Source organism: Ovis aries, chromosome 12 (genome assembly GCF_016772045.2).
Source record: "Ovis aries strain OAR_USU_Benz2616 breed Rambouillet chromosome 12, ARS-UI_Ramb_v3.0, whole genome shotgun sequence".
Taxonomy (NCBI): Eukaryota; Metazoa; Chordata; class Mammalia; order Artiodactyla; family Bovidae; genus Ovis; species Ovis aries.
The window spans coordinates 37,223,514-37,229,513 of NC_056065.1; positions in this window are offsets into that span (position 1 = coordinate 37,223,514).

A 6,000-nucleotide genomic window follows, 5' to 3' on the forward strand; every position below is an offset into this window, starting at 1 on the left:
GCTATGCATGGACTCTCTAGTTGTGCCATGTGGGCTCTGGAGCTCGAAGGCTCAGTTGCTGCAGCATGCAAGCTTAGTTACTCCACAGCATGTGGGATCCTAGTTCCTCCACCAGAGACTGAACCTGTGTCTCCCACACTGCAAAGCAAATTCTTAAACACTGGACCACCAGGGAAGTCCCTCCAAATATACAACCTTGATACAGCATGTAAAGATCAAATATATATCATTAAGTCAACAAATATACCAACCAAGCATCCTCCATGTGTAAGGCATAATATCAGAGGTATATAAGTGAATTTAAGATATAGTTTCAATCAGGAAATCTACAATCTAGTTATAGAATAGACATTAGATGTTAACTGTTAATAGATATTGTTAATTTTTCACAGAAATAAACATGAATAGGATGATCAACAAGGACAATCAAGCTCAGGTAAAGAAGTGATAAATCCCTAGGGACTAAAGAGATCATCATGCTTTCAGGAAATAAGGGGACCTGAGGAAGCCAACACCAAAATCAGATTGATTATATTCTTTGCAGCCAAAGATGGAGATGCTCTATACAGTCAGCAAAAACAAGACCGGGAGTTGACTATGGCTCATATCATGAACTCCTTATTGCCAAATTCAGACTTAAATGAAGAAAGTGGGGAACCACTAGCCCATTCATGTATGACCTAAATCAAATCCCTTATGATTCTACAGTGGAAGTGAGAAATAGATTTAAGGGACTAGATCTGATAGACAGAGTGCCTGATGAACTATGGACGGAGGTTCGTGACATTGTACAGGAGACAGGGATGAAGACCATCCCCAAGAAAAAGAAATGCAATAAAGCAAAATGGCTGTCTGAGGAGGCCTTACAAATAGCTGTGAAAAGAAAAGAAGTGAAAAGCAAAGGAGAAAAGGAAAGATATACCCACTTGAATGCAGAGTACCAAAGAATAGCAAGGAGAGATAAGAAACCTTCTTCAACGATCAGTGCAAAGAAATAGAGGAAAACAGTAGAATGGGAAAGACTAGAGATCTCTTCAAGAAAATTAGAGATACCAAGGGAACATTTCATGCAAAGATGGGCTCAATAAAGTACAGAAATGGTATGAACCTAGTAGAAGCAGAAGATATTAAGAGGAGGTGGCAAGAATACACAGAAGAACTGCACAAAAAAGATCTTCATGACACAGATAATGATGATGGTGTGATCACTCACCTAGAGCCAGACACCCTGGAACGTGAAGCCAAGTGGGCCTTAGGAAGCATCACTATGAACAAAGCTAATGGAGGTGATGGAATTCCAGTTGAGCTATTTCAAATCCTAAAAGATAATGCTGTGAAAGTGTTGCACTCAATATATCAGCAAATTTGGAAAACTCAGCAGTGGCCACAGGACTGGAAAAAGTCAGTTTTCATTCCAATCCCAAAGAAAGGCAATGCCAAAGAATGTTCAAACTATCACACAATTGCACTCATCTCACACACTAGTAAAGTAATGCTCAAAATTCTCCGTGCCAGGCTTCAGCAATACATGAATGTTGAACTTCCAGATGTTCAAGCTGGTTTTAGAAAAAGCAGAGGAACCAGAGATCAAATTGTCAACACCTGCTGGATCATGGAAAAAGCAAGAGAGTTCCAGAAAAACATCTATTTCTGCTTTATTGACTATGCTAAAGCCTTTGACTGTGTGGATCACAATAAGCTGTGGAAAATTCTGAAAGAGATGGGAATACCAGACCACCTGACCTGCCTCTTGAGAAACTTATATGTAGGTCAGGAAGCAATAGTTAGAACTGGACATGGAACAACAGACTGGTTCCAAATAGGAAAAGGAGTATGTCAAGGCTGTATATTGTCACCCTGCCTATTTAACTTATATGCAGAGTATATCATGAGAAACACTGGACTGGAAGAAGCACAAGCTGGAATCAAGATTGCCAGGAGAAATATCAATAACCTCAGATATGCAGATGATACCACCCTTATGGCAGAAAGGGAAGAGGAAGTAAAGAGCCTCTTGATGAAAGTGAAAGAGGAGAATGAAAAAGTTTTCTTAAAGCTCAACATTCAGAAAACTAAGATCATGGCATCTGGTCCCATCGCTTCATGGGAAATAGATGGGGAAATAGTGGCTGAGTTTATATTTTTGGGCTCCAAAATCACTGCAGATGGTGATTGCAGCCATGAAATCAAAAGATGCTTACTCCTTGGAAGGAAAGTTATGACCAACCTAGATAGCATATTAAAAAACAGAGACATTACTTTGTCAACAAAGGTCCATCTAGTCAAGGCTATGGTTCTTTCAGTAGTCATGTATGGATGTGAGAGTTGGACTATAAAGAAATATGAGCACTGAAGAACTGATGCTTTTGAACTATGGTGCTGGAGAAGACTCTGAAGAGTCGCTTTGACTGCAAGGAGATCCAACCACTCCATCCTAAAGGAGATCAGTCCTGGGTGTTCATGGGGAGGACTTATGCTGAAGCTGAAACTCCAATACTTTGGCCATCTGACGCACAGAACTGACTCATCTGAAAAGACCCTGATGTTGGGAAGGATTGAAGGTGGGAGGAGAAGGGGACGACAGAGGATGAGATGGTTGGATGGCATCACCGACTCAATATACATGAGACTGAGTAAACTCTGGGAGTTGGTGATGAACAGGGAGGCCTGGCATGTTGTGGCTCGTGGGCTTGCAAAGAGTTGGATAGGACTGAGTGACTGAACTGAACTGAGCTGAGAAAGGAAAAGAGCAAACAAGCACATATTCTTGGTAACCTTTTATGGGTTCAGGGGTGGAGCCTAGGAATTTGTTAGTAAGTATCCCAGGACTTCCCTGGTGGTCCAGTGGTTAAGAATCCACCTTGCAAGGTAGAAGACACCAGTTCAATCCCTAGTCTGGGAAGATCCTACATGCCATAAGGCAACTAAACCCATGAACTGTAACAACTGAGCCCACAAAGCCTAGAGAAGAGAGAGAAGACAAGAGGAGCCACCGCAATGAGAAGCCCCTATTCTCTGAAACTAGAGAAAGCCCGTGTGCTGCAACAAGGATCCAGTGCAGCCATAAATAAATAAATAAATATAAAACTTGCGAATTATTAAAAAAAAAAAAAGTATCCCAGGTGATTCTGACCCACATTGTCCATGGGTTGAATACTGAGAAATGATGCCTGGAATCTCCATGCATCACAAAGAAAACAGATGACTAGAGGGCAGTCATGTGGTAAAGTTAAAAGAGGATGGTATTTGGATCAAGATACTCTTGGATAGTTATAAATGTTGGCTCCTTTACTTAGTGACAAAACAAAAATTATACAATCTCTTTGTTTAATTTTTTTTTAACCTACACAATGGAAAAGAAAGCACCCACTTGGACTGTTTTCTATGAGTTTTAAATAAGATAACTGGTAGTAGAGTCCAGAACACTATGTGGCATGTAGTAAATGCTCAGTGTTAATTCTCTGTGTTTTTTTCTCAGTTTGAAATCTATTGATAAAGTGATACCAAGGACATTTGATAGTTAATGCTATTTGACCTGAATAGAAGAAAACTTGATGATAAAATAATGCAGGCCTTAGCTCTAAAACTGACCCCTCCACACTGTCTCAGTGCACCTACAAATTAGGTTATTTTTGACCTTCCCCTTACAACTGCATTACAGAATGATTGCCTTTGAACTATGAATAGAAGTGTCTATGTGCTAAGAGACAGGTCAGGTTAATCTGGCTCCAGGTCTGGTGCATGGACTGGATGGCAAACTCTCACTCTTAGACACTCGCTATTTATACTGGGAAACTTTGATTTATTGGCTCTTTGTGTTTCTAGGGAAGATATTTTCAAGTATATACTGAGAACAAAAAGGAAAGGTGCCAAGAAAAAGATGAGATAACAATGATTTTGAATGGATTGTCCTAATTTATTGTTATTTTCTCATCAAATTGATTGGCAATCAGAATGAATTTGGGATTCTAATGGTATTACCATAATATAGACCTCAAGAGATGAATATCAGAGCAAAAAGCAATATTCTTTGTACTTAATAGCTGCTCAAGTGTTCATTGAACTAAATGACATCATTCTGAACACATGGTCAACTTCATGCTTCTCCAAGATCTCTTGATAGCTCACTCCCTCTACCTCATCTTTACCTTAGTCACCTCGTTTGGCTTAAATATTAATTGTATCTCTCACCTTAATTTGGAGCAAGTGACTTCTGCTGGGTCCTCAGGAATTGAGATGAAAATATCTGAAAGAGCAAAGCTTTGTTAGCTACTCCCAAGACTCACAAACAAAACACAGTTAGGATAATAGTAAACATTTTAGAAGAAAAATCTGTTTTTATAAATGTTGATCTTTAATCCTGATATGGATCATAAGGCCATTTACCATATAGTACAATGCTGTCCACAAGCATGATCCAAGAGTACCTGTTACTTTAAGCTTAGGTACATGAGTCATGCAGTCACTCTCTCAACCTCACCAGAGGGATAAACAATCCTGGACAGGAAGCCGGCAGCACACCCCATATGGGAAATCATTCTTTTATCTCTTCCCACTGGAAGGCACCTCCTAAAGCAATCTCTTCTTCATGCCTATGAAACCTCTACAAGCCTCTGTATCCTTATCCTTTCAAGAAAAAGCCTTTTGCTTGAGTCTCCCAGGGCTTCCCTGACCCTCAAAAGGCTGGCTCAAGAGTTAATGATTAGGAAATGTGAAGATGTAAAAACAAAGAACAGCCTCTGGGCTGGAAAACTGGTAACAATTTAGACTATAAGGCAGCTACATTCTCTGACACATATTTCTAAGTTGTTTTGATAGAAGCAGACTCCCACCAAACAAAACCTGCTGACCTCAAATATGTAGACCCCCGACCAATTGAAACCAGAAGATTGGCGATGCTTGAAACTGCACCTTGATGCTAACGAATTCAAGAATTTGCATAAGCTGTTCAGGCACCCTGCAGTCCCCTCCCCCACAGTGCCTTTAACAGTCCTTTGCCTGTGCCAAGATGCAAAGATGGTTTTTAGCCACACTAGTCCACCGTCTTCTTGGTTAGTAGGTTTTCTCATATAAAGTCACTTTCTTTGCCTCAACAGCTTGTCACCTGACATATGGCCTGTCATGCAGCAAGCAGTCGAACCTGAGTTTGGTAACACACGTGAAAACCAATGTGGTTTGGTGGTATAAGGATGGGTTTGGGGGCTGATGCACCTGGCTGTGGTCCAGGTTTTGCCTAACTCTTCTTGCTTAGGGGCCTAGATCAAGGCCTATAGTCTACACTCTCATTTTCTCTAACATTTTATACAATTATGGAGTTGGGATAAGTGATCATTAAACTCTCCTTCATCCCTGGAAGAGGTTTTTTTTCTAAGGAAAACAAATCAGGATAACCAATAATAGATAACATATGATTTTCATTACCTGCAGCCATTTGTCCTCTAAGTAGCTGGGAACACTGAATTAGCAAACACTTAAACATGCTCTTAGCAGAAATACAGAGTTAGGTTCCTGCAAGCCTCAGAGCACAACATTTTCATCAACTGGTCAATACCTAATCTTGTTTTATGTGTCTATTTAAAAACTCTTTATTTTATACATATTGTTGATTTAACAACATTGAATGCGTGGCCAACAGCACTGTAAACGTGTGCCTGAATGAAACTTCTCTAACGTGTATTTTATCCACAAGGTATATTACAGCCTTCTTGTGCTTGGGAACACAGCATTTCAGCACTCTGCTTGGGGACCGTTTTAAACAGATTAAATCACTGACAAAAAGTACAAAATGCTAAAAACATGGCATTAAATAGACCGTGGAAAGGCCACATTAACAGTTTGAGAGTTGAAACAAGAAGGCAGAGCATCACCTTGTCTGACCTCAGCTGGGAATGCGCGCATAGGGCTATTCAAATTTCTTGACACTTGCCACATGGCTGCAAATGACTATGAAAGCATTGCAAATATTTATTTGGAAGTTACAAATAAATTTTAACAAAAAGG